This window comes from Onychomys torridus, chromosome 9 (assembly GCF_903995425.1).
Source record: "Onychomys torridus chromosome 9, mOncTor1.1, whole genome shotgun sequence".
NCBI classification, from domain to species: Eukaryota; Metazoa; Chordata; class Mammalia; order Rodentia; family Cricetidae; genus Onychomys; species Onychomys torridus.
This window is the reverse complement of record NC_050451.1, coordinates 90896637-90908962: the sequence shown is the minus strand read 5'-3', so window position 1 is coordinate 90908962 and position 12326 is coordinate 90896637.

Here is a 12326-nt window from a genome sequence, read left to right as displayed (position 1 = left end):
TAACAGGAATTAACAATAACTGGTGCTGTGGGGGTGTTCTGTATGTCAAATGTGTTGCCCTGAGTAGTTAAAATAAATAAAGTGCTGAATGGCCAGTAGCCAGGCAGAAAGGATAGGGTAGGTGGGACAAGGAGGAAGAGAATGGTGGGAAGTGAAAGACTGGGTGAGAGAGACCTGCCAGCCACTGCCATGACAAGCGAGATATAAGGTACTGGTAAGCCACGAGCCACATGGCAACTTATAGACTAACTAATTTAAGATAGAAGAACTAGATAGCAAGAAGCCTGCCATGGCCATACAGTTTGTAAGCAATATAAGTTTCTGTGTGTTTACTTGGTTGGGTCTGAGCGTCTATGGGCCTGGCGGGTGAGTGAGATTTGTCCTGGCTGGGGGCCAGGCAGGAAAACTCTAGCTACAAACTGGTCATTAATATCCATCAATATCAATGGTCTCAATTCACCTATAAAAAGACACAGGCTAACAGAATGGATACGAAAACAAGATCCATCCATTTGCTGCATACAAGAAACACACCTCAACTTCAAAGACAGACACCACCTCAGAATAAAAGGCTGGGAAAAGACTTTCCAATCAAATGGATTTAAGAAGCAAGCTGGTGTAGCTATCCTAATATCTAATAAAATAGACTTCAAACTAAAATCAATTGAAAGAGATTGGGAAGCACACTACATATTTATCACAGGGAAAATCTGACAAGATGAAGTCTCAATTCTGAATATTTATGCCCCAAATACAAGGGCACCAACATTCATAAAAGAAACATTACTAAAGCTTAAATCACACATCAAACCCCATACACTAGTAGTGGGAGACTTCAACACCCCACTCTCACCAATGGACAGGTCTGCCAGACAGAAACTTAACAGAGAAATAAGGGAACTAACAGACATTATGACTCAAATAGATTTAATAGATATCTATAGAACATTCCAACCTAACACAAAAGAATATACCTTCTTTTCAGCACCCAATGGAACCTTCTCCAAAACTGACCACATGCTTGGTCACAAAGCAAATCTCAACAGATACCAAAAAATTGAAATAACCTCCTGTGTCTTATCAGACCACCATGGCTTAAAGTTAGATTTCAACAACAACAAAAATTTCAGAAAGCCTACAATCTCATGGAAACTGAATAATGCCCAATTGAATCACCAATGAGTCAAGGAAGAAATAAAGAAAGAAATTAAAGATTTCCTAGAATTCAACGAAAATGAATGTACAACATACTTATGGGACACCATGAAAGCAGTGCTAAGAGGAAAATTCATAGCTCTAAATGCCCACATAAAAAAAGTTGGAGAAATCTCACACTAGTGGCTTAACAGCACAACTGAAAGCTCTAGAACAAGAAGCGAACTTGCCAGGCAGTGGTGGTGCATGACTTTAATCCTAAAACTTGGGAGGCAGAGACAGGCAGATCTCTGTGAGTTCCAGGATAGCCTGGTCTACAGAGCGAGATACAAGAGAGGCACCAAAACTACACAGAGAAACCCTGTCTCGAAGAACAAAACAAAACAAAAACTCACTCAGGAGAAACAGATGCCAGGAAATTATCAAATTGAGGACTGAAATCAATAAAATAGAAACAAAGAGAACAATACAACGAATCAATGAAACAAAGTGTTGGTTCTTTGATAAAAATCAACAAGATAGATAAGCCCTTATCCAAATTAACCAAAGAGCAGACAGAGAGCATCCAAATTAGTAAAATCAGAAATGAAAAGGGGGACATAACAACAGACAATGAGGAAATCCAGAGAATCATCAGGTCATACTTCAAAAACCTGTACTCCACAAAATTGGAAAATCTGAAAGAAACGGATGATTTTTCTGGTTAGGTACCCCATACCAAAATTAAATAAAGACAAGATAAACTATTTAAATAGACCAATAACCCCTAAGGAAACAGAAATGGTCATTAAAAGTTTCAAAAAATAAAAATAAAAACCAGGACCAGATGGTTTCAGTGCAGAATTCTACCAGATCTTCAAAGAAGAGCTAATACCAATACTCTTCAAATTGTTCCACACCATAGAAACAGAATGAACATTATCAAATTCTTTTTATGAGGCTGCAGTTATCCTGATACCCAAACCACACAAAGATGCAACAAAGAAAGAGAATTACAGACCAATCTCCTTCATGAACATTGATGCAAAAATACTCAATAAAATACTGGCTAACCAAATCCAGGATATAAATAAAAATATAAATAAAAAAAAAATTATCCACCATGACCAAGAAGGCTTAAACCCAGGGATGCAAGGATGGTTCAACATATGAAAATTTGTCAATGTAATACACCATATAAACAAACTCAAAGAAAAATCCACATGATCATCTCATTGGATGCTGAAAAAGCCAGTGACAAAATCCAACACCCCTTCATGATAAAGGTTCTAGAGAGATCAGGAATACAAGGAACATACCTAAACATAATAAAGGCAATTTACAGAAAGCCAACAGCCAACATAAAATTAAATGGAGAGAAATTCAAAACAATTCCACTAAAATCAGGTGAACAAGACAAGGCTGTCCACTTTCCCCATAGTTATTCAATATAGTACTTGAAGTTCTAGCTAGAGCAATAAAATAACAAAAGGAGATCAAGGGGATACACATTGGAAAGGAAGAAGTCAAACTTTCATTATTTGCAGACGATATGATAGTACACATAAATGACCCCAAAAATACTACCAGAGAACTCCTACTGCTGATAAACTCCTTCAGTTAGGTGGCAGAATACAATATTAACTCAAAAAATCAGTAGCCCTTCTATATACAAATGAAAAAGGGGCAGAGAAAGAAATCAGAGAAACATCAACCTTTACAATAGCCACAAATAATATAAAATACCTTGGGGTAACTCTAACTAAGCAAGTGAAAGACCTGTATGATAAGAACTTTAAATCTCTGAAGAAAGGAATTGAAGACGATATCAGATAATGGAAAGATCTCCCATGCTCATGGATAGGTAGAATCAACATAGTAAAAAATGGCACTCTTACCAAAAGCAATATACAGATTCAATGCAATCCCCATCAAAACCCCAACACAATTCTTCACAGACTTGGAAAGAACAACACTTAACTTTATATGGAAAAACAAAAAACCTAGGATAGCTAAAAGAATTCTGTATAATAAAGCAACCTCTGGAGGCATCATGATTCCTGATCTCAAGCTCTATTATAGAGCTATAGCAATAAAAACAGCTTGGTACTGGCATAAAAACCAACATGTGGACCAATGGAATTGAATTGAGGACCCTGACATTAATCCACACACCTATGAACATGGGATTTTTTACAAAGAAGCCAAAACTGTACCATGGAAAAAAGAAAGCATCTTCAATAAATGGTGCTGGCATAACTGGATGTCAATATGCAGAAGATTGCAAATAGATCCATATCTGTCGCCATGCACAAAACTCAAGCCCAAGTGGATCAAAGACCTCAACATAAATCCAGTTACACTGAACTTGATAGAAGAGAAAGTAGGAAGTAGTCTGGAACAAATTGGCACAGGAGACCACTTCCTAAATATAATACCAGTAGCATAGACACTGAGAGTGACAATTAATAAATGGGACCTCCTGAGACTGAGAAGTTTTTGTAGAGCAAAGGACACAGTCAACAAGACAAAGCGACAGCCTACAGAATGGGAAAAGATCTTCACCAACCCCACATCTGACAGAGGGTTTGTCTCCAAAATATATAAAGAACTCAAAAAACTAGACATCAAAATACTGAACAATCCAATTAAAAAATGGTCTACAGAGCTTAACAGAGAATTTTCAACAGAAGAATCCCAAATGGCTGAAAGGCATTTAAGGAATTGGTCAACATCCTTAGTCATCAGGGAAATGAAAATCAAAACAACTCTTAGATACCATCTTACACCTGTCAGAATGGCTAAGATCAAAAACACTGAAGACAGCTTATGTTGGAGAGGATGTGGAGCAAAGGGAACACTCCTCCACTGTTGGTGGGAATGCAAACTTGTACAGCCACTCTGGAAATCAGTATGGCAGTTTCTCAGAAAATTGGTAATAAGTCTTCCTCAAGACCCAGTTATACCACTCTTGGGCATATTCTCAATGAATGCTCAATCTTACCACAAGGACACATGCTCAACTATGTTCATAGCAGCATTATTCATAATAGCAAGAACCTGGAAACAACCTAGATGCCCCTCAACTGAAGAATGGATAAAGAAAATATGGTACATATACACAATGGAGTACTACTCAGCAGAGAAAAACAATGATGTCATGAAATTTGTAGGCAAATGGATGGAACTAGAAAATGTCATCTTGAGTGAAGTAACCCAGACTCAGAAGGACAAACATAGTATGTACTCACTAATAAGTAGATATTTGATGTGAGGGAAGTGATGGCCAGACTGCAAACCGCAGCTCCATAGAAGCTAACTAACAGGCAAAGATCCTAGGAGGGACACATGGATGATCCTGTGAAGGAGATCTACATGAGCGGAATGGGAGTGGGGGGTTGGCAGAGGGTGAGGAGTGTGGATGAGAACATAGGGAAATGGGAGGGTCAAGCTGGAACAGGGACAGAGTGGGAGGGCAGGGAGGAAGATACCATGATAAATGAGGACATCATGGGAATAGGAAGAGGTAGGGTGCTGGGGAGGCTCTCAGGAATCTACAAGGTTGACCTCACCTTGGTCTGCTGGCAGTGGTCCAGAAGGTGCCTGGACCCATCTACTCTGGTAACCAGCCTAGCAAATAACCTAGCTGTCGTCATAGAGCCTTTGTCCAGTGACTAGAGGAGGCAAATACAGAGATCCATGGCCAGACACCAGGCTAAGCTCAGGGAATCCAATTGATGAGAGAGAGGAGAGATACTGCAGGCGAGGGACATCAAGATCATGATGGGCAGATGTGCAGAGATGATGGGGCACACTAGTGGAAGCCCATGAACTGTGGACTAGTGGCTGTGGAGCCCCCATGGGACTGGACTAGGCCCTCTGGATACAGAAGAAAGTTGTTTGACTCAAACTGTTTGGGGAGCACCCATGTAGGGGATCAGGCTCTGTCCCTGGTCTAAGGGCAGGCTTCTGGAACCTGGTGCCTGTGGTGTGACGCCTTGCACAGACTTGGTGCAGTGGGAAGGGGCTTGGACCTGCCTAGGCTAGGTGTGCTGGCCTCTGCTGACTCCCCACGGGAGACTTTGATTTGGGAGATTTGGGGATGTGGGGTGGCTTGGGAAAGAGGGCTGGGGGTGGGAGGAGGGAGGAGAGAGGAGGGGAGATCTATGGATAGTTATGTGGAGTGAGTTGAAAATTTCTTAATAAAGAAAAATGACAAAAAATAAAAAAAAAACTTCGAGTCTTTGAAGAAAGAAATTGAAGAAGATATCAGAAGAAGCTCATGGATTGGTAGGATTAACAAAGTAAAAATGGCCATCATACCAAAAGCAATCTACAGAATCAGTGGAATTCCCATCAAAATTTCAACACAATTCTTTATATATCTTGAAAAGACAATTCTCAACTTCAGATAGAAAAACAAAAAACCCAGCTAAAACAATCCTGAACAATAAAAGAACTGATGGAGGTTTTACCATTTCTGATTTCAAGTTGTACTACAGAGATATAGTAATAAAACTACATGGTACTGACATAAGAACAGACATGTTGATCAACGGAATCAAACTGAAGACCCAGACATAAATCCACACACAAATGGATACCTGATTTTTGATAAAGAAGCCAGAAATGCATACTGAAAAAAAAGATAGCATCATCAACAAATGGTGCTGGCCAAACTGGATATCTGCATGTAGAAGAATGTAAATAGATCCATGCTTTCACCTTGCACAAAACTCAAGTCAAATTGAACCAAAGACCTCAACATAAAACCAGATACACTGAATCAGATAGAGAAAGTAGCGAACAGCCTTGAACTCATGAGCACAGGAGACATCTTCCCAAACAGACCCCTAATAGGGACAGCATTAGATCAACAATTCATAAGTGGGACCTCATGAAATGGAAAAGCTTCTGTAAGGCAAAAGGCACCATCAATAAGGCAAAATAGCACCCTACAGAATAGGAAAAGAAATATTAACAAATCCACCTCCCATAGAGGACCAAAATATATAAAGAACTCAAGAAACTAGGTATCAAAAAACCAAATAATCCAATTAAAAATGGGGTACCCATCTAAACAGAATTTTCAATAGAAGAATCTCAAATGGCTAAGAAACACTTAAAAGAAATGTTCAACATCCATCAGTTACTGGCTTCATCCAATAACTGATGGAAGCAGATGCAGAGATCCACAACCAAGCACCAGGCCAAGTTCTGGAATTCCAAGTGAAAGAGAAGGAAGAGGGATTATATGAGCAAGGTTTGTCAAGATCATTATGGAGAAATCTGCAAAGACAACTGAACCAAGCTCATAGGAACTCACGACCTTTAGACCGACAACTGTGGAACCTGCATGGGACCAGACTTGACCCTCTGCATATGGGAGACAGTTGTATAGCTGGGTCTGTTTGAGGGGCCCCTGGCAGTGTGATCAGGCTATCCCTGTTGCATGAGCTGGCTTTCTGGATCCCATTACCTATGGTCAAACAACTTGTTCACCCTTGATGCAGTGGGGAAGGGCTTGGTCCTGCTTCAACTGAATGTACCAGGCTTTGCTGTCCCCCCATGGGAGGATTTACCCTTTTGGAGGAGGAAATGGGAGTTAGAGGGGGGAGGCAGGGGTAGGGGGAACTGCAGGAGAGATGAGAGGGGGAATCTGTGATTAATATGTAAAATGAATTTTAAAAATTTAAATAAAAATGTTCTACATCCTTAGCCATTAGGAAAATGCAAATCAAAGCAATTTTAAGATTCCACCTTACTCCTGTCAGAATGGCTAAAATAAATAACACAAGTGACAATTTATGCTGTCAAGGACACTCCTCCATTGCTGGTGGGAGTGTAAACCTGTACAGCCACTATGTAAACCAATATTGTAGTTCCTCATAAAATTGGGAATTGATGTACCTCAAGACCCAGCTATACCACTCTTGGGCATATACCCAAAGGATGCTTGATTGTATCAAAAGAACATTTGCTTGACCATATTCATTGTGGTTTTATTGATGATAGCCATAAACTGGAAACAACCTAGATGTCCTTCAACAGATGAATGGATAAAGAAAATGTGGTACATTTTTATTATCCAACTGTTAAAAAATGACATGAAAATTGCAGGCAAATGGATCGAACTAGAAAAATGTCATCCTGAATGACATAACCCAGACCCAAAAAGATAAATATGGAATGTGTTGTTTATAAGTGGATATTAACCATTAAATAAATGATAACCAACCTACAATCCATAGACCTAGAGAAATTATGTAGAGAGGAAGGGATAGGTGGGACACAGATCCTCCTGGGAGGGGAAATGGAATTCATTTTGTGAGTAGACTGTAGTCAGGTGGGGATTGGAATGGGAAGAGCAGGTGGGGAGGGGGAAGGGAGGTAGGATTAATGGAAGGATGAGAGGAGAGACAGCTGGAGTTGAGGGGCATTTGAGGGATAATTTAGAAAGCTAGTGTAGTGGAAATGTCCTAAAATGTATGAAGGGAATCCAAATTCATTCTCCTAATAACAGGGGAGAGGCTTCCGGTACTGGGATTCTGTTGCATTCAATTGTGTTAGTGGCCAAGGGGGTCCCATGGAAGTCCCCAAACAACCCAAACTGTTGCTAAGACAGTGGGTCACTCCCACAAACTGACTGCTGGGTCCTTTAGCTGAGGACAATACCCACAGCACTCATTGATCATGGCGAAGTCACCCTGGTGCGGACATGGAGGCTTCACTCCTCCTTGGAGTATCTTTAGTGTGGGAAGACACTCTGCATGCTACCAAGAAAACATAAACACTAACTCAGACATGAAACCTTTGACCTACAACCTGTCCTGCCTGCAAAATATGCTAGGGCAATGGTGGCACCGAATTTATGAGAGAAACCAAACAATGTCTGATTTCACTTAAGGCCCACTTCATGGGATAGAACCATCCCTGACACTGCTTGGGTAACCCAGAACCAGAGACAAGACATCCCAGAAACTTAGAGTGAAACAAACATACTGGTCTAGAAATATATCACTAAAGTGACTCCTAACGATAGTCTGCTATATTCATAGATCAATGCATTGTTCTCTCATCATCAGAGAAGCTTCCTTTGGCAGCAGATGGGAACAGATGCAGAGATCCACAGTCAGACAGTATTCGGAGAGAGAGTCCTTGGAACTCACAGCCCTAAATGGGATGTCTGTAACACAACTTGCTAATTGGTCTCTTAGTAAAAAACTGTGAGCCTGTTCTGCCATATGATGCTACTGCTACAGTGTCACTGATACGACAGTAACTGGACACTGCTAATATGGACTCTGTTGCAAGAGGACAAGGCTATTTTGTTTTCCAAGAGTTTAGTGGGAGAGCTGTGGCTCATCTCTTTCTGGGGTAGAATCCAGGTTTGTGACAGCCTCCAGCTTCTAGTGCAACATGCTAGACCTAGGCATTTTTACCCAAACAAGCACATTGTGATCGAAGGTAGCTTAGAAAAACAACTATAATGAAACTCATTTCTAGAGGAAGTTCCAATGAAGAGAAATTATGAAGTAAAAGTCAAGGGCTGGAGAGATGACTCAGCAGGAACAGTGCCTGCTGTGTAACTGTGGGTACCTGAATTCAAATTCCCAGAGGCTCCATAGAAGCCAGACATGTTAATAGAATCTGCAGTCTCTGAGTTCCTATGCTGATCTGGGAGGCAGAGGCAAGAGAATATTGAGAAACATGTTGGCACCTTGCCTGGTGTGCACACTAGTGATCTACTCCGAGAACCTGCCTCAAATAAGGTTGAAGGTAAGGACAAGCAAGTGAAGATTTTCCTCTGCCCTCCACAAGTACACTATGGTATGCATACACTGTGATCACATGCATGAAAACGCACACAAGTACACTATGGTATGCATACACTGTGATCACATGCATGAAAACGCACACATATCATATAAAGATAGAAACAAACAGAGCCAGCAGGAAAGCTCAGTGAGTAAGGACACTTGCCATCAAGCCTGGCAATCTGCTCCATCTGAGGACATACATAGAAGAAAGTGAGAAACAATCTCTGCAAGTTGCCCTTTGACCTCCACAGGCACACAGTTCACAGGCACATGTACAGTACAAGGTTTGACCCTGCACCACACCACCACCAACATCAGCAACAACAACAAAACAATAGTAGATTACGTAAAACCTCAAATAAAAGCTAAGTTGGAAGATCAGTGTCCAATAAGAAGCCATGTAATCAGAGTCACTAAGGCCATGAACAGCTTCTCAGCTAAACAGCTTCTGTAACAGCATGTCCTACATTTTCTCAAAATAAGCAAATTCAGGTAGAGTCCTAACCAAACTGGTAAGTTTGAGAGAGCATGTCAGAAAGCGTTTAGCAAGAACTAAGACATTAGTATTCCTCAGAAGTGTATGTAAACTATTTGGCTTCATTGGTTCCTTTAATAAATATTTGAGCACCTACTCCAACCAGGTCAGCACCTAACAACACACTCTGGTGAGGGCAGGACTGTGTTCCCAGTTGCTTAGTAACCTTGACTTCCTCGTAAGTGCTTAAATGGATTGTGTGACTTAATTGGTGCATTGCACTGTGCTAAGCGTGGGAATGAGACATTCACAGAACTCGAATACAGATGTGTAAAGAATACAACACAGTGTTAACTAAGAACTACAAGTGTAGTTTAATATAATAAATTATTTATTGATGGTTTATAGTAGCTAACCTTTGTGCTAAAGCCTGAGTGTGGGGAGAGAATAATGCCCTCCCTAATTTTGCCAGGTGTTGATCCTTGGAATATATGATTTGAGAATGGAAGGACCTAGATTTTGAATGAGGTTGCACTGGATTAGCCAGTAATCAGAATGGTCCCACTTGGGGAAAAAAGAAGCAACTGGATCAGTCAGAGAATACAAGTGAGGTGTCGGGGGATGAGGAGGAAGAGAGGGAGGAAGGGAAGGGCAGTGCACACACAGTACTTGGTGATGATCCATTGTTGGCCTTAAAGATGGAGAAACAAGCCAGGCATAAAAACTCAGATGACCTACAAGGCAACCTGGAAAATAAGTAAACAGGTTCACCTCTCCAGATTCCGAAGGATCATTGCCCTGCTGATACCTTGATTTTGCCCATTTTTACTGTTTTAAGCCACCAATCCTCTGGTAATTTTGCAGTGGGTAAAAATGACATGCTTTGTCATGCTTTGGTCGTCCCCAAACCTATAAAACAGTACCCCTTACAGATGAGCCAGTTGAGTCATACAGGAGAAAAACAGAAGAGCTCAATGATTTCTTTTTATATTGATTACACATAGAAATAATATCTTGGATGTAATGGATTAGGTAAAGTAAATAAAACCGATTTTATCTATGTGGGTCTATGCATCAAGTCCCCTGGAGCTGGAGTTATAGGCAGTTGTAAGTGGCCCATTGTGGGTGATGGGAACTGAACTTGTGTCTTCTTAACCAATGAGCCATCTCTCCAGTTCTCCTTCGCCTTGTTGTGTGTGTGTGTCCCTTGTGTGCTCCAGCTGAGGTCAGAGAGAGTCAGTTCTCTACCACTACCTTGGTTTTCAGGGATAAAACTCAGGTCGACAGGTTCAGCAGCAAGTGCCTTTACCAGCTGAGCCATCTTGCCAACTCCCCTTAACTTTGTGATGTGGCTCTATAGACTTTTAAGCTACACATGTACCTTGCACATATTCCTAAAGAACAACACTGATCTCATCTCAGTAGTTTGAGTTTCTCATTTCTCACTTGATTTTTTTTTTAAAAAGAAATTCACTAACTAATACATAAAATTATACATACTGACGGTGTGGTGTGATATTTCAGTTAATATATTCACTTGACATTTTTACTCTTTAATTTTTTGTGTATGAGTGTTTGCTTGCATGTACATCTGTGCACCACATTCATGTGGGTATCGGATCTTCTGGGACTGGAGTTATGAATGGTTGTGAACTACCATGTGGGTGCTGGGAACTTGTGTCCTCTGCAACAGCAACAAACACTCTTAAGTGCTGAGCATCTTTCTAGCTGTGTCCAATGCTGCCTGGGGAACCAGCCTCCAGCAGCACAGGCCTCAAGGGGAAGCCACGGAGAGGGCTGGGGAAAAAGACACACACTCTCTTGATGGTTTCCTTCAAATCCTTTCTTTATTCTTCTTTTGCATTCTCTATTCCTTTTCTCGTTCTTGACGGTTTCCTTCTAACTTTCTCATTCCTGATGTTTTCCTTCAAATTCTCTCATTCTTGGTATTTTCCTTCTAACTCGTTTTAACTCTCTCATTCTGGGTGTTTTCCTTCTAGCCCATTTTAACTCTCTCTAATTCTATCTCTATTCTTTCCCTTACAGCTTATATACCCCAGCAAAAATCTTTCAGGCAATATAAAAATTTTTCAAGTGAATGAATACAAGTAAAAAACAGCATGTTTTTATATCCCTTACATCATTAAACATTTTACGTATTACAGGTGAAAAACAAATTATCCCAAGAACCCACATACATTCATACCCAAGCAGCTTGTTATAAATTAACCATGTAGGCAAGCAAGCTATTCTTGCTCAGTCAGGTCTTTTACCGGCAGGCTGCATTTTGCAGTTACAAAGAAAGGGCCAATTACTTTATTACTTATCTTGAAAGGTAATTTTATAAGGAATCACAAACCTAAACTTTTATATATTAAAAAGAATCAGCTCTACTTTAAATTTTTAGGGTACAAATACACTCATTAATAGTTTTTTATATTAGGAGATTGAGAGCAAAAATGGGTACAAGGAATTAATCATCTTTGGTCATCAACCAATCCTAGCAAGAAAGTGGGTCAGATAGTAATAATGGGGCTGCTTTGTTCTTTCCCTGACTTTAAAAGAGTTCTGCATTCAACTATGTGTCTTTCTAAAACTTTTGATTATCTTCTTGGGTTTTTTACCTCAAAGCTATTTGACAAAAACATCTTAGTCTAAGTTATTTTCAAAGCTTTGTTTCAGCTGTGATGCATTCCAAAACCTGTGAACATATCTCCCAACACTCATGTTAAAAGAATTTAACTAGGACTCAGTTGATTTTCTTAATCATTACCCTAAGCCACAGTCTATATGGCTCCTCAAAAGAAACTCATGTGTTCTAACTGTGTGACACTTCCTTGTATTTATTTTAATTCATCAAAACTATTTAAACTAATATTATTATCATCAAGTAGACA